The sequence below is a fragment of the Panthera uncia genome, assembly GCF_023721935.1.
Source record: "Panthera uncia isolate 11264 chromosome B2 unlocalized genomic scaffold, Puncia_PCG_1.0 HiC_scaffold_25, whole genome shotgun sequence".
Classification (NCBI taxonomy): Eukaryota; Metazoa; Chordata; class Mammalia; order Carnivora; family Felidae; genus Panthera; species Panthera uncia.
Genome location: NW_026057581.1, coordinates 3862862 through 3886263, shown reverse-complemented (window position 1 = coordinate 3886263; position 23402 = coordinate 3862862). Strand labels below are relative to the sequence as shown.

General features: G+C 48.5%; 1 protein-coding gene and 1 long non-coding RNA gene across 4 annotated transcripts in view; one reads left to right on the top strand and one right to left on the bottom strand.

Annotated features, from left to right (window-relative positions):
- CARMIL1 (capping protein regulator and myosin 1 linker 1) overlaps nucleotides 1-23402 on the top strand; it is a 310173-nt gene that overhangs the window by 80502 nt on the left and 206269 nt on the right. The window lies entirely within an intron of this gene.
- Nucleotides 1-23402, bottom strand: part of LOC125939413 (uncharacterized) — a 49668-nt gene that overhangs the window by 14941 nt on the left and 11325 nt on the right. For 2 of the 3 annotated variants that reach the window (XR_007463033.1, XR_007463034.1), the window contains exons 3-4: nucleotides 21715-22005; nucleotides 1692-1827 (exon numbers count right to left, since the gene is read on the bottom strand). This is a non-coding gene — a long non-coding RNA (uncharacterized LOC125939413). Of the gene's footprint in view, nucleotides 1-275; nucleotides 820-1691; nucleotides 1828-21714; nucleotides 22006-23402 lie in introns of those variants that run through there. The other variant, XR_007463032.1, reaches the window with a different exon arrangement.

Sequence of the window (23402 nt, the reverse complement as noted above, 5' to 3'; positions counted from 1 at the left end):
ACCAAGCAAGGAACGTGTATTTTGAGAAGGCCCCCAAGTGTGAACACATGTCTTCTAGAGAACTCACACTTTCCCTCATTGTCCACAGACACCCCTAGACCCCCGTCTGTACTGGATTCAGACTCTCCCATGTCAGCTGAGCCGTAAAGAGAATTCTGAGTACAAGTGTGAAGGCAGTTGAGACACAGTCGGGTCATTTGTATGCTGGTGCTCCCTGGAGCCGACCGAGCACCTTCTGTTTGTCCGCGAAGGTATTACTAAATTTAAATGACTAATAGAGGGCACACAGCACTTGTTTATTTTCTGGCAATAGTCAGTTTAGCTGTCCTTTTCCCGAGGGAAACCAGCTCAGTGGAGTTACTGAAATCACACTTTTTCCGTTTCTTGAACTAATTTCCATTACCCTGCCCTAGAAAAAGTAGGCGGCTGCAGAGAGGAGGCTGAGACAGAATTCCAAAGCCGTTTGGGTTACATTACACTTAGCACTCATTGAACAGACAGCCAACACCTCTTCATAAGCACCAGCTACATACAGATCAATGTTTTCAAATGAGACCAAAGGTGGGCCCTCAATTTAGGGAGACAAAGCAGCCATGACTTCTTGAGAATCTTACAGGACACCGGACGCAGAATGATATATGTTGTGTAGAATGGTACAATTATCGGTTGACAGGAAGGAATTATAATGAAGCGATTCTGGTCGGAGGGATTCCTTTATGTGATGCTAGCAAGGGAAATGTCGTCTGGTCCTTATCTGCCACATATTTGGGCTGAGTTGAAAAGCCCACATGATTAGACGGCGTATCCTTTCTATTTGGGCTGTAATGGGAGAGTTCAAGCAAACAAGTTCATTGGGAGTTTTAGGAGTCTCTTCTTAGACTCAAATTACTAAGTCTGGGTCTATACAGGCCTTCGTTAAGGCCGGACTTAAATATTGGGTGGATCTGTCTTGGACCCGGTTGTAGGGAATGTTTCTTGGAAGTCTCAGGTAGGGCCTCATTATAATCCGGTTCTGCCTCTAGCGTGGCCCTGTGCTCCCATGCCAGCAGGCCAAGGCTGAGCGTCTCTGCTCCGGTGGCCTCCCTAGCCCATTGACTGTTGTCGCAGCCTACCCAACAGTTGAATATAATGCTGTATTGGGATCTGTTTTTACACTCGATCTCAGCCAAAAGGCCGAGAAGCGATGGATCTTTTTTTAAAGTTAGTTCACAAATGACCACAGCTGCTTCTCGGTTAATCAGATGCTCGAGACTCCCGTGTCTACACCATCGGCTGCTATGTGTTTATGACACCACAGCTGCCTGGGTGGCGCTTCTGTCCCCACCCTCACCCCTTCCCATCTGCCGCCTCTCACTGCTTCCTCACTGCTGTGCTTGGAGGCGGCACTTTCTCAAATAAGCTGCTGACGTCCCGCCCTCCCAGGGTCTGGGCCTGAGATTCACCGAAGTTTCTTTCATCGGGAGAATTTTTCTCGCCTGGGACTCCGAAGCACTCGCTTTGTTTGTTAGGCGTGCATCCTTCCCCTGGCTGGGGAAACTTTTGCAAGGAAGCTGAAAGCTTCTTTCAGATAGATCCCATAGCTGTGGCTCCCCCCTGTCCCATCCACCTCCCCGGTGTTCAAGCTCGCAATCTTACTCCGAAGGCGGGAAGGCTGCCGTCAAGGGTTCCCCCTTACGGAGGGCGCTGCTTACCTTGGATAACCCTTCTTCCTAACGGAGTTTCTGGTCCTGGCCTTTTTCCACGTGCGTAACATCCACGGGGAGCAGTTCTTCCTCGTCACGTCTTTTAAAGCCTGTCAGACTCTCTCTGCAGTGCTCCCCCGGCAAGCTGTTACAGTGAGCATAAAAACAAGCACATCACACGAAGAATAAAGTGCCAAGTTTCTGTCTCCCTGCCAACCTCATTAGAAACCGGGGTAAAGCACGTATGCATGCCATTACATCATGCATGCGATTAGACATTTGAAGCCAGCTCAATAGGGGACCTTCTTCATGCTTTTCTAAGTGTGCAGCTCCCATTTCTGCACGGGAACCTGGGCGCCTCTGTTTTCCCTAATCCTTTGTCTCTATGAGGGTGGGAGGGCGGAGGGAAAGAGGCGTGTCCCCATTGACGGGAGCTCCGAGGTTCTGGAAAAGTCCTTCTTGCACACGTCTGTGAGAGTGGAACTGCCCTACTCTTCCGTCGCCGTGTGTTTCTTGTTGAGGATGTGTCGGTAGCCTGATGATGAGTTTCGTCGTCACACAGGGCGACACGGATGGCCTGGCTCTTAAAAGGAAGCGCGGAAAGTAATTGGGAACTGTACAATCCGCTGGCCCGGCGGAGCGGAAAGCAAGACTGTGTTGTTCTCTGCACCGTTGACGGACTTGTGCAGTCTCTGTGTTTGTCGGGTGAAGGGACGCTGGATTTGCCCGCCTCCTGGGCCTGCCGTCCTGCGGGCTGCCCTGAGGGAGGAAGCGGAAAGACTGAAGGGCCGGCCAGCAGTTGAACCAGAGTTTGGCATCTGACGCTCTTCGATAAAGTCTCATCGAGTAGCTCCTGGGTGAGCGTTAGGATACAGCTTCAGGGCATTCGCCGGGGACTAGGCGGGCTCCAGCCGGAATCCTGGCGCAGCCACCTGCTAGCCTTTTTGCCTCCAGCAAATGTAACTCGTTTGGTCTCAGGTTCTTCACTTGTATGTAGCACTGGAGAATGCCGATCATGCCCAGCCACCCACAGGCTTATGTTGAGAATGAAATCAGATCATGACTACAAAGCATTGAGGACGGGGCCTGACCGGCTAAATGCCACTTGCTGGTAGTGTCATCATTGGCTTCTGTATTGGAAAAACATATAGCTGCCTTCTAGAAGCTTACGGTCCCGCCGGGGCTGTGGGACGCACGCACGGATTTAGGAAGGAGAGAGGGGATGTTGCCTTGCTGTGATGTGGACGGGAGACACTTGACAGAGACATCATGTAACATGGGGGCCCCCGTGCCAGCTCCGAGGGTGTGGGCCACCTGGTGGTCTTTGTGGATGGTGCAGTGGTCGCCGAGGTCGGGATTTTGGCTGTGACCATGAAGGACAGGTGGAATTTGGGTAGATGGAAGAACGCTAACGATAGAGCCGGTAGGAGTAAACCAGCTTCTTTCAGAGGAAGGGGAGACCTCCCAGCTGGCAGGAGGGACGTTTGCCCTGAGAATGAGGAGGCTGTGAGGGTGCAGGGGGCTCCAGGGTTTTGCTGCTTTCCAGTTACCTAAGCTGGGTGGAGTGGACCTTCTGGTGTGATGGGTACTCATCATGGGGAAGGGCCTCGTCTCTTTGTATTTTCTTCAGTCCGGCCTCCTTCGTGTAGGGCTGGGCTTGCTGTATTTCCTAAAGGGCACTTCTCTCTGATCGCCCTTGGGTCTGGGTGAGTGACCCAGAAGGTTCCCTTGCTCTGTCTGCCAGGGTTTGTTCTATTTCATTCATGTCTCTCAGACCTCCTTTTGTTAAAAACCACGCGGACTCAGTCTGTGGCGAGATGACGATGCTGTGTGGCCGCCTTCCCTGGGTCAATCTGTATAGCTTTGGTGTCTTTTTAACTTCTTTTTAACTTTTTTTTCTTTTCTTCACTGTATGGGATTTATTCTGATCTTTAAGGGCCCTGACATGCTTTAAGGATATCATGACATACACGAAGTGGCAAGAAACCCTATTCCTTATGATCTGACTTCCATTAGTTTTTGAGGCATGTCTTTGGTAGATTTTGGCTTTGAGGATGTCAATAAAACCATAATGAGCAAAAAGTAAAAAAGTGTATTCAATTAACTTGTGAGTAACTTGAGGTCAATGAATCATCTGAGTTATTTTATAAAACACGCTTTATTGGCTATTCGGTGTTACCTGATGCTCTAAAGCAGGGGTCAGCAAACTCTCCATAAAAGGGCCAGAGAGCCATTATTTTAGGCTTCTGGGTCAGTTCTCTGTCATAAATACTCAATTCTGCCTTTGTGGTGTGAAAGCAGATATAGATAATAGATGCATGTGGCTGTTTTGCAATAAACAAATTTTATTTGTGAAAATAGATGGTGGGCCAGATTTGGCTCTCTGAAGTAGTCTGCTAACCCCTACTCTAAAGGAAACAGATTTTGTTAGATTGGGACGGTAAGGAGACATTTAAAAGTAGATAAATGACAACATTTCCAGATAATTAGCTCCACTAAAAGCTTAAAAAAGGTTTTTCTTCTGTTGTTTGAATTAAATTTCATGCTTCATATTGAGTTTATAAATAAGCCTTAAATATCATTTATAGGGTTTGCTTTTTTTTTTTTTTTAAAGCTAGGATCTAAGGTTCAAAACAAGCCTATCTTTATTAAGTAACCATTTATTAAATGTTTTTCTTGTGTCAGGCACTGTGCAAGTCATTGGAAATTCACAAATAACTTAGGCACACACCTTTCCTCTTGGAAGCCACAGTCTAGACTGTGCACTCATTGTTGCCAAATGTTGGCTCATGCCTTGGACCACAGCACGTATGTGGCCCACGGTCCCAAGGAACCTGTATTCCAAAAGGGCCTTTTGGGGGCTCCGCTTATCTTTCCTCTGTCTGCTTCATGTGCATTTGGGACTTGAGTATTTTTGTTTCTTTTGATTTGTGTATTGTTGGAGAAAGCCTGCTTGAGGAATTTACAAGTGGCGAAAATATTTATTTTAGTAACTCAGTTGCCAAAAATCTCAGTCTTGATGATTCAAAAAGTTATGTGTTTTCCTGCCCTTTGTAGTTTTTCCTTAGTCACCCTAATTCACTTTTTGAATTTTTACTAAGTTCTCCCTACCAAATTATGGGCCAGCCCCACTAGACTGCAGAGGATGCTTTTCTAGAAGTATTGAAACACAGGTATCCAGGATTCTTGTGTGTCTACAGTGCTCCCAGAGTGGTGCTCTCTGGACCAGAGCCACTAGGCCCTTGCAGATTGGGTGGAAATGTTGAGTAGCCTAGAGGGAGGCCATTCCTGGAGGAGGAAGCTGGATAGTGTGAATGGGTGTGGGATGCGAGCTCTCCCAGCCCAGATGGCGGGGCGGGGACTCTGACAGAGGGGGGACCTTGGAAGCCAGACTGACATTTCCTGGGATGGGACATAGCAGAGATAGGAAGTTGATCCCTAAGTAGAAGAATGCCATGGGAAAGTGGGGCTTTGGAGGGATCGGTCCTTCTATTAGCCAAATGCAAGGTGGTAGGGAGAGGGAGGGAGCAAGGGAGGGAGAGAGGAGATGGGAAAGATTTGGGCTCAGGTGGTATGCAGAAACCTTTGGGAGAGGGGGGCTTTCACCTTCTTTTTCTCCGCATAATTATAAAAAAAATTGCCAGAAGAACTGCTCTGGTAGAGTTTCCTGGGGTGAGAGGAAGTACTTTGGGTTGAGATGAGGGACGAAAATTTGAGAAAAAGGTACGTTTTTACAATCACAGTTGGGAGTGCTGAGCATGTGAGGAGGGAATGAATATAAAGTTATATAAATAGCAGTCATTTATATATTTGTATATTCCTCTGTAAAAAATACAGAGGAAAGGCCTTTTTATTTTTCCTTGTTTCTTCTGAAGTAGCAGCTTGTTTTGAAAGAGAAGGGAAATTCTAGTTTGTCCCTTTGGGGTCTTGAAGAGGCAGCTGGTGGTAGTAAGATGGGCTTGACTTACAGTATTTGAAGCACCAAGAAGTGTCTGCATAAGGTTTTAAACCTGCACAGGCGCACAGGAATGGCATCACGCCTATCTGAAGTATTTCGGAAATGAAAAAGAAAAATAAATTCCAAAGGTGCGAGTGACTTCTGCAAATACGTAACAGTTCATAGAGAAGAGTGTCATCTGCATCTGGTGACACTGATGGGGTCCCTGTGTACCGGGTGGGATGCAGTCCGCATTCAAGTCTGTTTTGTTGTCAGCACTGCGGTATTTTCTCTTCAACAAGATAACCTTGGCATCCTCCCTCTCTTAACTTTTTGTGTCCTGATTACCTTGGAATGAAAGTCCTAAAATAGAAAACTGTGGGTTATGTATTTTTTTTCAAGTTTATTTATTTGTTTTTGAGAGGGACAGGGACAGCCTGAGTGGTGGAGGGCCAGAGAGAGAGGAAGACAGAGATCCCAAGCCGACCCTGCACTGACAGCAGCAAGCCCAGTGAGGGGCTCGAACTCGCAAACCAGGAGATCGTGACCTGAGCTTAATCGACTGAGCCACCCAGGCACCCTGGCTTATGGATTTTTAGAACTTATTTATTGTGTTGGGGCACCTGGGTGGCTCAGTCAGTTAAGCGTCGGACCTCAGCTCAGGTCGTGATCTCCCAGTTTGTGAGTTCGAGCCCCGCGCTGGGCTTGCTGCTTTCAGCGTGGAGCCTGCTTAGGATACTCTCTCTCCCTCTCTCTCTGCCCCTCCCCTGCTCCTGTATGCTCTCTCTCGCTCTCTTGAAAATAAATAAACATTAAAAGAACTTAATATGGAAGCATATTAAGCTCCCTTAATATGGAGCATCGTGGACTTCCCATCTACCTTTCGTTTTTAAGATACAGAAGTTTGGACTGTTTGTTTTTACGAAGTGAAGGCTGATCGTCCCGCTGCACAGTTTGCGGGCAAAGCCTGAAGGGTGAGAGTGGGGCCCGGCGGGTGCCTGACCCAGAGAGAGAGGGAGTGAAACTTCAGGCTGACTGAATTTCTTAGCAGATTTGGTAAAGAAGAGGATGAAATTAATATTTCATTGTTGAAATTGGGTTACAAATTGTGGGCTTGTTCTAGCCCACACTTGTGATTTTCTCCTAAGCGTGGGTAACTCAATGTCCGAATGTACCTGCTGGATGAGATTAACCTTGGAAATCTGGTGTAGGCTAATAGCCCAATAGCGAATACACTTAATTATTTTACCAATCACGGTAATTACTGGCAGTACCAAAGAAGTTGCCCTGGTCTGACATAAAGACATGGAACTTATTTTGTTATTTACAATTGATAATGTGTGTTTACTTGATCTTTGCTGGTATAGTTTTAAAAGTAGGAACTTCAAATAATGGGGCACCTGGGTGGCTCAGTCAGTTAGATGACTGACTCCTGATTTTGTCTCAGATCATCATCTCATGGTTTTTGGGTTCACGCCCTGGCTTGGGCTCTGCGCTGACAGCATGGAGCCTGCTTGGGATTCTCTCTCTGCCCCCTCCCCCATGCGCTCTCGTGCTCTCTCACTCTCTCTCGAGACAAATAAGTAAACATAAAATAAATAAATAAATAAATAAATAGTAAGGGAAAGTCACCGGGGCCCTGGAGAGGTACTAAGTGTCCCCATCATCATATTAGGGTTATTATGAAGATCTTATGACTTAATAAAAGCAAAGCTTAAGGTCCCTGCACGTAGTAAGCGTTACGTAAATACTGGCCCTTATTAGTGATCTAGTTTTGCGTGAAACTAACAACAGGTGAGCATCACGGTAATAGTGGCCAATACAATGTTTGGATAATACAAGACAGTACAACATGATAGACTAGATGACCCAATATTACAGCCCCTTTTAACTTCACTGGCAACACATTTAATGGGCAGACTAGCAAGTTTTAAATGCTTAGATTCTAGGAAAGTTAAATGTTTATAGTTGTAGACTTAAGTTCGAGAAATGCTTGGTATGAACTAGGGAATAGGCAAATACAGCTTTGGGGCTGTGACTCTTTTTCCCTCAGTCCCCAAAGTAATCATTGTGAAGAGGCTGTGCAGAGGCATAAAAGTCTATGACCAAGTAGATAGCTCAGTCTATCGAGCACTGTGTTCCCGTCTCTGTTTCGAGATAAATGAAACATTAATGTAAATTGTCCTCTTAGAATTTTCTAAGGGGTCTCAACTTCCTTAAATAGGGGATATATAAGCTCTCAAATAGCAATATATATTCCGCAATTCAGCAGCTTTTCAAGCTATGATTTTTATAACCACTTTTGGATTTGAGAATGCAGAATTTAGAATTCCTACTTGGGGGCATGGTGTTCAATTCAGCAAGCCATGCATGAGATTCAGCCGACGAGATCCAGAGCTCTAGATGTGGGTGAGGGATAGAACCCAAAGTCCGCGCTTCTGGGCTGCCGTGACTTCTCATCAAAATGAGACAGCTCTGCCTGTGGATGGTGATGACTTTATAATTACAATTAAAATATTTTTAGTACAAGAATGAGGCCTGGGGGGAAAGCTGTCAACATATGTATTGTATGAAAGGGAGACTAATCACCAGATGGGACTGTGGAAGCCTTTCCTGGTGGGTCATGACTGCCTTGCCTCTGGCTAGGAGTTGACAAATGGACTCCGCCATCCTGGTTGTCTCTTGGAAGAATGAAAAGGAAACAGCGGGAACTGTGAGTGAAGCGGCTCCGAAGAAAGAGAGAAGGCAGAGTGTTGAGCTGATAGGCAGGTGGAACAAGTCGCAGGTGTGTGGGGCCCCAAGCCCTCCCTGAGTCATGTGATTGCAGCATCACGCTTAGGTTGTGTCCTGGAGCCTTACTGATGTCCCTGAGCTGGTAAACGTTCTTTGTATTTGGCAGTGTTCTCTAAACCTCCAGAAGAGTTGAGGCAGCACAGGATTGAAGGGCCAGTGTTTCTGGGGCACCTGGGTGGCTCAGTCAGTTGAGCGTCTGACTTCGGCTCGGGTCGTGATCTCACGGTTGGTGAGTTTGAGCCCTGCATCAGGCTCTGTGCTGACAGCTCAGATTCGGATTCCGTGACTTCCTCTCACTCTGCCCCTCCCCTGCTCACACTCCGTGTGTCTCTCTCTCAGAACTAAATATTGAAAAAAAAGGTTTTTTTTTTAATTTAAAAAAGAAAGGCCAGTGTTTCTTCTGGTGTCGTCTGTCCCCGGCAACACAGCTCAAGTACCGTGATAGGGCTGACGGCTTCATTTATATTAACGCTGTCGCTTTCCGAGGTACTGGGTCCAGATAATGGTGTTATTTTATCACCTTTAGATGGGGATACTCTGCTTACTGATGGCAGGCATTGCTACCCACGTGGCCATAACTAGCTAGATGGGAATTCAGCCTCTCCTGCTTATTGCTGGGTTCTTGTTCCTTCCACTGCTGGGCAACCCCACAGGCTGTGTTGACAATCCAGCCATCGGCAACCATTTCGTGATGGGATCAGTGCCCTTCTAAGAAGAGCCCGGAGAGCTAGCTTGCTCTCCCCCTTTGCTGTGTGAGAGGGGGCGAGAAGGCGTCCCTCCGCAAGCCAGGCGGAAGGGCCCTTGTCAGGAACTGATTTGGCCAGCACCTTGACCTTGGACATCCCAGCCTCCGGAATTTTGAGAAATACGTGTTTGTTGTTGAAGCCACCCACTCCGTGGTATTTGTCACTGCAGCCGGAGGTAAGATAGGATCTGTAGGCCAACAGGAAAGGCATCTGCCCTTCGGTCTTCCCTTAAATGTTTAAGAGCTGTGCTGCTGTCCATCACATGGTTTTCGTAACTTCCCATCATTCTCGAGTCTTTAAAAAGTGTTAGCTGCTGGAGACCGAGGTCAGCCGGGAGGCCCTCGATCACTTTTCTTTGAAGTCTAGAATGGAGTCGTTGCTGGAGGTGAATATCGGTCTTTTTTATTCTAGACGCTCTGAAACATGAATCACGGTGCTGGGAATACTTGAGTCAGCAGGTGAAGGGAAAAAGGCAGTGAGTTCAGTGTCTGCCCGGTGATCAGAGCCAATTAAGCAGGGAAAGGCAAGCCAGCGCCGGCGTGGGCAGCAGCGGTGACGCTTTCGTCTGCCTTGTTCTCAGGACGCAGGACTGGTGCTCGTTACGAGAGGTGGTGCATTATCAGCGGAATGCAGCTGGGGGACTGGGAATCGGCGAGCAGGCAAACGTCTGAGTTTTCTGCACAGGGAGAGCTCCTCCGTGAGACTAGCCAGCTTTCCACGCGGTTGTTATAAACAGATTTGTAAGATTTTTCCGGTGGCCAGTGCCTCCTTTCAACAAAACGGGCTTAAAAATATTGCAGAAGGGGAGTACTGCAAAAATAGTAATTCCCTAGCTCTGCTATGAACTTTTCCCTAAACTGGTCATTATGATTAGGCTTACTGGCCTTGCTACATTTGTCATCTTGAAGTCTCCTTCTGTAATGATAGATACCGTCAGGGCACGTTAGTAGGTTCGTCTCCCGGTTTCTTGTAAATCTCCAGCATATGCCTGTTATTAACTTTGGCAGCTTTTTTAAAAGGGAGTTTTTCTAGGCTCTTTACATTTATAAAAGAAACAACCCGGATGACTCTTTCAAAAGTCACGTTTTCTAGGGACGCCTGGCTGGCTCAGTTGGTTAAGCGTCTGACTTCGGCTCCGGTCATGACCTCAAGGCTTGTGGGTTCAAGCCCCGCGTCTGCCTCTGTGCTGACGGCTCGGAGCCTGGAGCCTGCCTGTCTCTCTGCCCCTCCCCAGCTCACACTCGGTCTCTCTCAAAAATAAATAAACATGAAAAAAAATTGTTCTTTCAAGTCACGTGTTCTGGCTTTCATTATTTGCGTGTTTTCCAACTTGTGAAAGAGATTTTGGGGTGGTGTAATTGGATTTGAAGTAAACGCATAGACCTGACATAAATCTGATGGTATACTTTATAAGAGATGTTTTAATTCCTATTAGGTAGCTGTTCTCTGCAGGGAACACTGTGTTTCAGGATTGTTCACCAAGTATTCACTGTTGGCCACTAATAATTCCCTAACTGGCTTCACATTAGGGGTGTTGCCCATAGGGCGCTATACTTCCCAGGCCATCTTTCCGGAGACCTTTGATGATGACACTGCCATGCCTGAGTGCAGAGCCCAGCTCTGGACATTAAAGGACAAAGGACCACTGTGCTGTCCGTCCCAGGATGTCGGAGTGACGGGGGACCGGATAGGCAAGAGCTGGCCGCAGCCCGGGGAACCTTCCCTTGTGGGACCTCAGATCTCCTCGCTTCCTTCTCGCACAGCTGTCCACGAGGCATGGAGCTCTCACACAAGACGATGGGTTGAAGTTGGTCTGGAATTTGACTCTTCCCGGTCTTTTTAGGAACCATTAGAGTTTTCCTGTTCGGTAGGATAGCCAGTAGCCACACGTGGCTCTTTAAATTCAATACATTAATGATAATGAGATAAAATTACAAATTATGTTTAAAGCCACATCGCAAAGGCTCGAGAGGGCACACGTGGCTAGTGGCTACATGTTGAATAACACTGCAAGTTCAGACGCTGACCTCTGGAGAGATGCAGTGACATGCCCCAGGCCACACAGCCAGTCAGTGCAGAATCCGCTGTTTGGACTCGTTGCCCCATTTTTTTTTTTTTTTCCTAGCCCACGTAGTCCTTCAATTTCGGGCATCACAGCTTCAACTAACACGTCCGTCCTTGGAGTATCCACATCCTTCTCCCAAAGTCTCTGGGAGAGACTCAGTAACTAGAGTTAGAAGTTATTTCTTAGTACGTAATCCTAGTTTTACAAATATTTGTGATTCGTGTTAAGCGGTTTTGCGTGAATGTGCGGGGACATCGCGTGCGGTGTGGCGGTAGTTTGCCACGCGTGCTGTACCTTGCGAACCCTGGTGTGCCCGTCACGTGGGTCTGCGTGGGGATCTGGGATCCCAGGTAGAGGAGTTGGACGGGACTTTTGAAGGTACCTAGTTCAATTCTGCACACACGTGTACAATATTCTCGGCAAGGCTGTTGATTTTGAGCGAGCTTCTTCATTAATGAGTTCACTTCTTCCCACAGCTTCTGATCCATCTGGGGTTTTCTTTGTTTCAAGCCAAAAGGTTCTTGCCTTTGATTTTGACACATGGGTCCTCGTTAGCTCACAGAAAAAGCTTGCCCCCTCTGACATGTGCAGCCTTGTGAATATCTGAAGCCTTCTCCTGTCAGTCTGTGTCTTCTCACCTATGTGCTAGGGAGACCTGGTTCCTTCAACCCTTCCTTATGGGACCTATTTTGCAATCCTCTCACCGCTCTGTTTGCTTCTGTTGGACTGACTCCGGGGCAGGGCTCAGAGCTGTGTTGGGAAATTCCACTGTCCATCTGAATGGAGGTCTTGGCTAGATACATTTGAAAAATCTCAAGTCTCTCTTGAGCGGAAAAAAAAAAAGTCTACTCTTATCCACATGTAGGAAATCTATTGACTTAGTGTCTTTGGAAAGAAGTAATAGGGTTGTCTGTAATAAAGATGTATTTATGACTTCTGTAATCAGAAAATATTACATAATTTTAATAGCAGTAAAGCTTCTCTTTACCATCACTATATTGGGGTAGAATTTGGATGTAGTGAATGCAACAAAAAAATCACGTTCCCAGCAGTGAGAACAATGCAGTAGAGCCATATTTAACTCCCCGTGACGACACCTGTCAACTGTGCGACCCTCAGCACATCTTTGAGTCTGCTCTTGCCTTTGTTTTTTCTTTATTTATTTTTTTAATGTTTATATATTTTCGAGACAGAGAGAAACAGAGCATGAACAGGGGAGGGTCAGAGAGAGAGGGAGACACAGAATCCGAAGCAGGCTCCAGGCTCAGCACAGAGCCCGACGCGGGGCTTGAACTCACCGACCGTGAGATCATGACCTGAGCCGAAGTCAGAAGCTCAACCGACTGAGCCACCCAGGCGCCCCTGCTCTTGCCTTTGAATTGCTGCCGTGGGAGTGGTGTTTGGAGTAGGTTTCTTACAGGATTTGTGTAAAGTTTAGAATGTGTGAACACAAAGGTGAGAGAGATTTCTGTAAAGACCATGACCCTTCCTCATCGATTCAGCGTTATGAACTTGTATTCACAGAGAAAGAGGCCTGATGGTTGTGGTGATGGCACACTGTTCTGCACCAAGTGCTGCACTGCTAACTCAGTTAACGTTTGTAACGATGCTAGGAGCCCGGTGCCGTGATGAATCTCCACCTTACAGAAGAGGAAACTGAGGCACAGAGCAGAAAAGATCTGCTCGGTATCCCACAGCTGGTGAGGGGCAAAGTCAGAAAACTGGTAATCACTCTGGTTAGGTGAGGTTTTTCGTTTTTTTTTTAGACTGTAGAACTAATAGAAAGGAGACGCCGAGGGACCGCTTGTGCGTACGAAACATAACCTCCGCGTTTGACTGAAGCCGCTACTGTGGCAGCCAGTGTGCCAAGAGCTGGGTTTCTGCGGATCTCCTCTCACGAACTGATGCTATAATATAAATGGTTTTACTGGAATAGTTAGAAATGAAGAGTTTCCGTGAAGAAAAGTGATATTACGTACCTAATTTTGCTGCAGAAAACAGTTGCTTTTTTAGGGAGTTTGTGACAAGCTAAGTGACTCTGGCAAACAAACATCAACTCTTTGGGAGTGAGCGTCTTACCATTTGCCGATTTATTTCCTTTTGCCTTAGCAGCAAGTAGTTTGGGGGAAAGGTATTGAGGATTATTTACTGTAACCACAAAATATATTCTTTTTTAAAAAATTCTTTTTAATGGGGCGCCCGGGTGGCTCAGACAAAGCGTCTGACTTTGTCCCAGGTCATGATCTTGCGGTTGGTGAGTTCGAGCCCCGCATCGGGCTCTGCTGATGGCTCGGAGCCTGGAGCCTGTTTCGGATTCTGTGTCTCCCTCTCTCTCTGCCCCTCCCTCAAAAATAAATAAAACATTAAAAAAAATAAGAAAAATTCTTTTTAATTTTTTTTTTTGATAGAGCAATTGAGAGAGAGAAAGAGCATGAGTAGGAGAGAGGGAGAGAGAGAATCTCCAGCAGGCTCCACGCTCTCTGAGGAACGTTACGTGGGGCTCAGTCCCACGACTGTGAGATCAGGACCTGAGCTGAAGCCAAGAGTTGGATGCTTAACTGACTGAACCGCCCAGGCGCCCCAACCATAAAATGCATTCTGATTAATGGTAGTTCTTAGGTGATTTAGGGCCAAATGTGTCTCATTCCATCTCCCAAGGCATCGTATCATTAAAACGAAAAATACGTTGTTCTTTCAGTATTTTTTCCTTTTTAAACTTTTTCAACATTTTTGTCTCGGTTTACCAGCAAAAAGTACAAAATATGACCTCGATGGAGGGCCACGTGCCCAGCCACGTAGCGCGCCTCCCTGGGAGGGTGTGGACGCATTTCTGTGTCGTGCTCCCGCGTGGGTGTGTGGGTTTGAAGCCGGTACGTGTGCCTAGTCTGAGGCGCCTAAAGCTAAGATGCAGATTTCAGGGCCCCTCCGGGAGGACCACAGCCGAGTGAGGTTAGGCCTGAGAACGCTTTTGGTGGAAAAGAGAGAGAGTGCCTAGGGAAGAGAGGCTCCAGAAAAGCCAGCCGTGCAGCTGCCCTTAACCCAGATGTCCTTCATCCTTCTGCCCTTCGCTCAGCAACTCCCTGAGCAGCCCAGCAAATACCACCACGCTGTGCACTTGACGCAAAAGCACAGCCCGCCGAGAAATGACCTCTCCACGTGCACTGCGATGGCCGGTGCCTCCGTGACAGCCAGTGGCGAAAGTGCGCGTGGAAACCACCCTTTCTGTGGTTGGCGGTGACCACTGCCAATTCCATCGCTCGCCCTCTGCCTCCTCAAACTCCTCGTCTGCCCCAGACCACGCTCAACGCGCCCCCCTTGCTGTAACTGCTAACCTCCCACGCTCCGTCTGCCGCCATTGACCCAAGCCATCCAGATTCCTATGCTGGGTTCAGGTTTATTCCTGCTGCTGTCGTTTAGCGGACACTTGGATGATAGAAGAATGGGGGTGAGGAGGTATATTTTGTAAGCAGTCAGAAAAGAGGTCCCGTCTCCAAATGCTGGGTTACTGCAAGAGGGGAGTCTCTGGAGGAAGAACTGTGTACAAATCAACGAACAAAACAATGATACTCTTTAAAAAAATTTTTTTAATGTTTATTTTTGAGAGAGAGAGAGAGGGAGACAGAGCGTGAGCAGGGGAGGGGCAGAGAGAGAGGGAGACACAGAATCCGAAGCAGGCTCCAGGCTCTGAGCTGTCAGCACACAGCCCGACGCGGGGCTCGAACTTGTGAACCGCGAGATCGTGACCTGAGCCGAAGTCGGACACCCAACCGACTGATCCCCCCAGGCGCCCCCGATCTTATTCTGATACGCGTGGGACTTTGTGTCTCCAATGGCAAGAGCCAGCGATACTCATAATCAGGACCTCCGCGAGTTCTCAAGTAGGGGTGATTCATTTGTTTGTGCTTAGAATTCCCAGCCACGGTATGTGCTGCTTTGATGACCCAGTGGCAAAGGAGCATCTTTAGTCACGAAAACTCACAAATAGTGAAATGGTCGGCTTATGTGTTAAGGTGATTTCTCTCCTCCCTCACCAAGATCTCCTCACATAGGAAGTATCAGTCGGGCCTTTGATTTGAGTTCAGGTGAAGTGCTTGGGATGATAGACCGGTGCGTCTTTTAATTACTGACTAGGCTGTTGCTTCGTGGACAGAGGCTTCTTACTGAAAGCTCCGTGTTGCCGGGGCCCCTTTCTGTGTCGATCACAAGCAGAGGACCCGGGCTTGCTGCATCCTGGTGACGAGAGGGAAGATTTACACCAGGCAGTTGTCTCTCTTTCCCGCCGGACAGTGTGCTGAGTGAAACGTGACGCGGACAGGCCCTTGGAGGCGCGTACAAATTGTTGCTCGACATGAGGAGACTTTGAGGAACAAATAAGGTGATCGGTGGCGTGAGCCCCGCAGCTTGGTTTGGGGTGGTGGCCGGAGGGGTCGGCCGTGGGAGGCTCGCCCCGTTGGCTGCTGGCGGGCACGTGGGTTTAGAAACGGAGGGATGCGGGTTCAGAGTCCCACTCCGGTCCGGGTCGTCGGGGCAAGTAGGTCTTGGTTTCCTCACCTGCAGCCTGAGCGCGATGGTACCTTTGTCACCGGCTCAAGCGCGGTAAGGTACGTGCCTCCCCGTTCCTGGCTGATGGGGGACTTCAGAAATGTGTCCCTGCCTCGCTTCCCTCCTCACAGGCAGCCTATCAGAGGAGGAGGACTGGGAACGGGCGTGTGGAGAGAAGGCATGCCTCTGATAGTTCTTTGAACAGCTCAGGACGCGAGGCTGGCGCTCGAGGCTGGAGAAGGGCCTGGGTCTCCCGGCTGGGTATTCGTTCCGAGTGTACCTGCCCACGAACGGTCCCGGCTTCCCGTCTGCTGGAGTGTGGGTGTCGGTCTGCTGCAGAGTCCCTCTGGCCAGGGAGGCCGATAGGGGACCCCAGGGGCCTTCTGAGGGGGGACGGTGTGTGTGTGTGTGTGTGTGTGTTGACGGGGTGTGAGTCAGGTTCCTGGAAAGCACTGTAGACGGGCAGAGGTTTGTAGTCGTGTCACAGGTACCGACTCCAGGTATCGAACCAGCCCTCGAACATTCGGGCGGCCTAAGGAGCTGGCTTCCAATGAGTAGAGAACGCACATTCTGTTAACTTTCGAAATTTGAGAATGGTACTAACGAACCGTGAAGAGGTGGTCTGGACGGACCCTGTTCTGGGAGGGTCCTTCATGCACTTTGTTCGAGAGCTTGAACATCCCATTCTGCCTGGAGGATGTTTCACTTCTGATTTCAGTTGATTTATTGGTGGGACAAGGGAATTCAATCTTTATTTAGTCCTGCCTTTGAGACAGCCACTGCTCCCGTTTGAACCGTGACCCTTACTGTCATCAGCCAGCCAGTGTGCGACATTGTCCTCGTAGGCTGGGCTCCGTGCCAAGGAGCTTTTTCACCCACATCCTCTCGTTAAATCTCCACACTTGTTAGGACTAGATACAGCTCTGTGTCCACTTACAGCCGGGGAGGGGAGGCCAGGGCGGGGGTGGGGACCAGGTGATTTGCCCAAGACCCGGTTAGCCCGCGGCGGGGGCGTCCTGAGAAGCACCGCACCTTCGGCCCTCCGTTACGTCTGCGACAGTGGTCGGCTTGCACAACGTCCGCGGAACGTCCCTGCAGCTCCCGTTTCCGTTCCTCTCTTCCTCTCTGTCTGTCCCTTAAAATCCCCACGCAGCTGGCGCCTGGGGGTCTGTCAGTCGAGCGTCCGACTCTTGACTTGGGCTCAGGTCTCGATCTCTCGGTTCGTGAGTTCGAGCCCCGCATCAGGCTCTTTGCTGATAGCACAGAAGCTGCTTGAGATTCTGTCTCTCCCTCTCTCTCTGCCCCTCCCGTGTGCGTGCGCGCTCTCTCACTCTCTCTCAAAAATAAATAAACTTGAAAGAGAAAAGAGAAAACAGCATCGTCGTCGTCCTCAGGCGGCGTGTAAAATGCCCCCGCCTGTGTATGGCATGTTGAGTTATCGCTCAGGTTGGGCAGTGGTTAAATGTGCCTGCTCACTAACAGAGCCTAGCAGCTCAGACTTGCCCAGAATGCGTTTTCAAAGACCACGCTGACTGAGCCATCCTTAGGAAGCCCTTCTAAATTTGCAAGAAGCATGAATTCCACAATTGATGATACGGTTCTCATTTTATACATTTCCCAAATAGCGACTATACTCTTGGCCCCAAATATAATTGGTATATTTTTGCCTCGTTCACAGGAACCGACACGTACTCAATTTTAAATTATCTTAACGGCTCATGTTGGTTTTTATCTTTGCTTTTATGTTGTTGGGCCTCAGCTCTGATTTAATAGTGTTGAGGGATGTTGTCACGGATTTTAATGTCCTTCCTATGGGGGAAATTACACTGTATTAAATTATATGTGTAATGTATATATATAATTGTGTTCCATAAATATAACAGCGTCCTATGGTTCGTCATGCAGTATTTCACGTATATGCACACACATACACGTATATATAAAGTCAGTGATTCTCTAATCCTATAGTTTCTAGAAACACACCGTAGTTAAAAGGTAAAGAGACACGGCACCATCGGTCAGTTTTGGGTAACGCGGGCACTCAGGCTTGCTGGCTTGGAAAATGAACAGAATTGCGTTCTTTTGAAAGTATCAGTGTTCCTGGGACTTCGTTTCCTCATTCTCAAAATGAAGGAATTTCACTGACAGCTTCGAAGGTCAGCTCTAAACTGATTGAATTGCCATGTTAATCTCCTGGGCCCTGCAGTTTAGTGGTATCACTGGGGGTTAGCGTGAGTGTTTCAAAAGCAAGATTAACTGAGAGCTCATTCTCCAGCTGTTGGCTGAGGAGATTAGTCAGGAATGTGGCCCTGTCATTTGGGTCTGTTTGCTGGCGGATAAGGGAACCCCCTCACGCGCGCGGGGGCCACCTCGCTCATCGAGCCCCAGCCTAGCCGGTGCGTGGCTGTCACCGTCCAGATGGGGGGCCAGGCTCTGGCCAGACCTCGGGGGGCCTTGTTGGGGCACGTGGAAGGTCTGAGACACGGCTCCAAGAGCAGTACTGTGCTCGTGCAGACGGCATTTTCCAGAACGGTTCTGCCAGCTCAACTAGGATTTGGGAACGAAGGATTTGTGTCTAGTTTTTTTTTTTGTTTTCTTTCCCTCCCCCAACTGCTTTCCCTGTTATATGTCTTCCCAATTCTTGGTCTCCTTTCCCAACCAACCTATAAAGATACACTGTAAGGGGCTCCTGGGCGGCTCAGGGAAGCATCTGAGTCTTGATTTCAGCTCAGGTCGTGATCTCACTGTCATGCGTTCAAGCCCCCCATCGGGTTCCGTGCAGACAGTATGGAGCCTGCTTGGGATGGATCTTCTCTCTCGCTCTCTCTCTCTCCCTTCCCCCCACTCTCAAGATAAATAAATAAAAACTTAAAAAAAAAAAAGATTTACACTGTAAAATTTAGGACTGCCGTTAGTCTCTCTCTGCCTTGATTTCGTCATCTGAAAAATGGTGTTAACTCACAGCAGCCCCTTCCCTCCCCACTGTGATCTTGGGAGGAAGAATGGGTTGACGGATGCCGTCAAGTGCCTCGATCCGAGGGCGGGAGAGTAGTAGTTCAGTTATAATAAGAACGTCCTGTCTTTATTTTTCTGTGGCCTTTGAAATGCCCGCATTGAATATGCTTCGGGGGGGGGGGGGGAGATCTCATTTTGAATGTCATTGACAGAGTGATGGCCTAGAAGATATTAAAGAATTGCAAACAAAAACTAAGAAATTATGTTTGGAAACTGTGAAGAGCAAGCCGTTCACTGTTTGTTTTCAAATATGTGCAGAAGTAGAAGTAGACGCTCGCTCTGGGGCATAATGAAAAGTACGATCTTACAAATCGAAGTTGTACATACCCTTTTAATTTAATCACAAGGGAAAAAGTGTAACGTATAGTTTATGGATGTAGAGTGATTTTTTTTTTCTTCAGCGATGTAGCTAATCCGTATGGCCACTAGCCACAAGTAGCTATTTTATTTAAAATTAATGAGAATTGCATAAAATTTCAGTGACTCAGTCACATTAGTCACATTTTAAGTGCTTAGCAGCCACACGTGGTTACTGTGTTGGAGAGGCCACATGTAAAGCATTTCTAGAAGGTTCTATGAGACAGCGTGAGCTATCTTAGAGAAGCCGTGAGCAATGGCAGAAAAACATCCCCATCCTCCTCCTTCCCGAAGCTGTGTTTTAGAATTCAAATAGAATCTTTGGCTTAATGTTATTCCATTTTAACTGTATGCTTGAAATTATTGAAGAAGGCACAGCTCACTCCAAAACATCATGGATTCGTTTCTCTACTTGGAAAATCCTGGAACCAGTTCTTGGCTCCCAAGTTGCACGTCTTCCGTAAATATTTTTTTCTTTACTAGGTAACGTATTACCTGGACCAATCTAGTAGTCACTTCATCATGGACCGCCCCGAGTTGTTATGTAATTATTTCATGGGTATAAACCGAACTCTTACCTTTAGCAAAGTAACTAACCCCTTATATTCCAATTTCACTTATCCACACGTCCACTTGGGCTCTACCATCAAAGGATGTCCAGAATCCAGCCACTTGTCAGCCACCACTCCCAGGGAGTGGTGGTCCCAACCACGATCATCCCTCGTGATTTCCTGCAGTCGCATCCTGACCGGGTTTCCTGCCTCCCCTCTGGCCCTCTTACTCGCTTCCCCGTCTCTTCTCGACATAGAAGTCAGAGAGCTCACTTTCAGTGTCTGGTCATGTTGGTCTTGTGCTCCAAACCCTCCAGTGGTTTCTATTCCAAGTAAAAGATAACATGTGGTGGTGGCCTGCAAGGCCTCTCAGCTCTCGTGGCCCCTCACCCCTCCTTGTTACCCCTCTGACCTCACCCATGCTTACTCTCTGCAGGGCACAGTGGGCTCTTTATCCTTCTTCTCCCGTAGGCATATTCTCGCCTCAGGGCCTTTGCTTTTGCTGTTTCCTCTGCCTGGACTACTCTTTTTGTTTTTTTTTTAAATTTTTAAAATATTTATTTAATTTTGAGAGAGAATGAGCAGGGGAGGGGCAGAGAGAGAGGGAGACACAGAATCCAAAGCAGGCTCCAGGCCCTGAGCTGTCAGCACAGAGCCCGATGCGGGGCTCAAACTCACGAACCGTGAGATCATGACCTGAGCCAAAGTTGGACGCTCAGCCAGCTGAGCCACCCAGGCGCCCCTCACCCAAATTTGTTTTAAAATTTTTTAACGTTTATAATTGAGAGACAGAGAGAGACAGAGCATGAGCAGGGGAGGGGCAGAGAGAGGAGGAGACACAGAATCCGAAGCAGGCTCCAGGCTCTGAGCCTTCAGCCCAGAGCCCGACGCGAGGCTCGAACCCACAAACCACGAGATCATGACCTGAGCCAAAGTCGGATGCTTAACCGACTGAGCCACCCAGGCGCCCCGTGCCTGGACCACTCTTGCGGGAGACAACAATGTGGCTCATCCCTTCACTTCCTCTAGACCTATTCTCTGTCACTTCAGAAGGAGGTGTCACCAAACTGTTTACAAATGCCACCTGCCACCCCCACTCCCCAGTCCCCACACGGCAATCTCTGTTCCCCTTTCCTAACTGTCTTTTTCTCCATGATGCTTATCGTCATCTGGCGTTCTGTCCCTATGTTTTACGCATTTATTTCTGTATAGTCTGCTCCCTCTCAGTGCAATAGAAGCTGCCTGAAGGCAGGGCTTTCTGCCTTTTTGATCTTGGCATCTCGTACAAGGTAGGCACTCGACAATTGTTTCAGGAATGAGTGAAAAAAATACTCCAGTAGTTAACGATAATCATGGTAAATGCTACACACACACACACACACACACACACACACAGAATGGGATCGGGTGGTGCATTTACAAGAGAATTCTGTTTTCTGGAAGCGAGGAGTGCTAACATAATGGAAATTCATTTCGCAACAGAAACCCAAACACGCATCTTGCAGCGTGAGCCTGCCTCACCCCTTCCTCCCTGGGCTTACTCTGGTTTCAGGCTCTGCTTTCCGGCTTGCTCTAAAAGTGCATCAGTCCCCCTCCTTCCCGCTCTTGAGGGGCCGCACGGGGGGCGTTTGAACCGGGGCCCCGGGGGCCGGACGTGGACCACTGGGGGAAGGGGGAGGACGAGGGACTGGGACGGTGGCGGGCCCGTCCGCAGAGCAGCCAGCCCTGTGCGGGCATGCCAGCCCCCCGGCACGAGGCGGAAGAGGACGCCCTGGCTTTGGGGGCCGGGCTGCCGCTGCTCTGTGTTTGTTCTAAGGTGGCAGGGGCCACGTGCGTGGGCCTTGACTGTGGTTTGCTGCCTTGAGGGTGGGGGGGAGTTGATGAGTTTTGGAAATAAAATGGGGAGGCCCTTCCCCACGCCGCCAAGTGGTGATGCCAGACTGGGGCGCCCTACCTGTTCCTGGCACAGGGGGGACGGGGGAGAGCTCGGGAGTGGCCGGGAGCAGTGAGGCTGGGGGGCACTTACGGTTTGCTCGTCCTCCCCGAGGCCCGGGGGCTGCAGCGCTGCTCACAGAGCCTGGGCTTGCTGTGGAAGTGGTGGCCGGGTGGCAGGTGTTTGTGCCTGAGCACGTGGACCTCTCACTTCCTGCTTTTGTGCCAAAGCTGATTTTGGCTGGAAAGGCTCCGTCCCCGGGGTTTCGCTTTATCCTGAAACTCTGAGCCGTTTGGCAAAATGCTGCGTGGGGTTCTTTCATAGATGGGTGATGCCTCTGTGTCTGCTGAGCCTGCACTTCTCCAAAAGCAAATCTCATTTGATCTGAAATTTCAAGAAAGAAAAACAAGCTATTTTTTTTTATTTAAAGAAGGAAAAAGTTTCCTCTCTTTGACTTGACCTTTGATTATGCCTTGGGTTTTTTTTTTTTAATGTTTATTTATTTTGAGACAGAGACAGAGAAAGAGAGAGAGAGAGAGAGAGAGAGAGAGAGAGAGAATCTCAAGCAGGTTCCATATAGTCAGCACAGAGCCTGTCGAGGGGCTCGAAGTCACGATCTGTGAGATCATGACCTGAGCTGAAATCAAGAGTTGGACACTGAACCAACTGAGCCACCCAGGTGCCTCTATTATTTTTTTTTTAATTTAAAAATTTTTTATTTATTTTTGAGAGAGAGAGAGCGTGAGTGGGAGTGAGAGAGAGGGAGACACAGAATCTGAAGCAGGCTCCAGGCTCCGAGCTGTCAGCACAGAGCCCAACGTGGGGCTTGAACTCACAGACTGCGACATCGTGACCTGAGCCGAAGTTAGTCGCTTAACCGACTGAGCCACACAGGCGCCCCTCTATGCCTTTGCTTTAGAGGATAGGTTCCCTTATGTTTAAATTTTCTATTAATTGTCACTAAAATAATAACATGAGGTTACTTGTGTGTTTTGTATAAAGTCTGCCTCAACAGTCCCCCGACCCACTCTTTCTAAATTGTTTGGTTTAGTGGCTCGAACTCTGTTGCCTTGTTGGCATCCGATCAAGGGCAGACTCAAGATCCAGAAAGCCATGGGAGAGCTGAAATCATTTATGAAAGCAGATTTTGCTTACCCTGCCTCCGTTGCTGGAGGTGCTGACACTCCCCGCCTGCCGGGGGGAGGGGGTGGTTATCAGATCTGGAACCCACTGTCTGCGGCGAATTAGTGAGTGAAGAAGTTCTTTGAACACAGTAGGCGGGAGGCAGGATGTCGGCGCTTCTAAACTGTTCCACTGCGAGCTTCTCTCTTCTTGCTTGTCTTTGTTTTGACAGGTAAGTTGGGAATGAACTAGCAGATGTGTTTGAAATGGGTCGAGGTGAAATGCAGACAACAGGTTTTCAGGTACTTTCCTTCCAGGATATGACGGTTCAATGGGAAGGATGTGTCAGTTACGTGACCGGGCGCAGGAATAAAGAGGCAGACGTGAATTTTTAGAACCAGTTTTATAGACTGTAGCAGCAGCCTTTTGCCTCCTAAACTCCTGAATTTTCCCATCCGGAGAGGGGGTGGGGGAGGGCTGTGCTTCCTGCCGTCATTACTCAGCGGATACTTGAACCCCTGCTTTGCGCCAGGCACTGGGAAATGTGGCTGTGAATAGGACAGATGTGGTCCCTGCTCCCAGGCCCCTCACAGTCTGGTGGGGCTGGTGAGAGTGTGTAATTTGAATTTTTTTTTTAACATTTATTTATTTTTGAGACA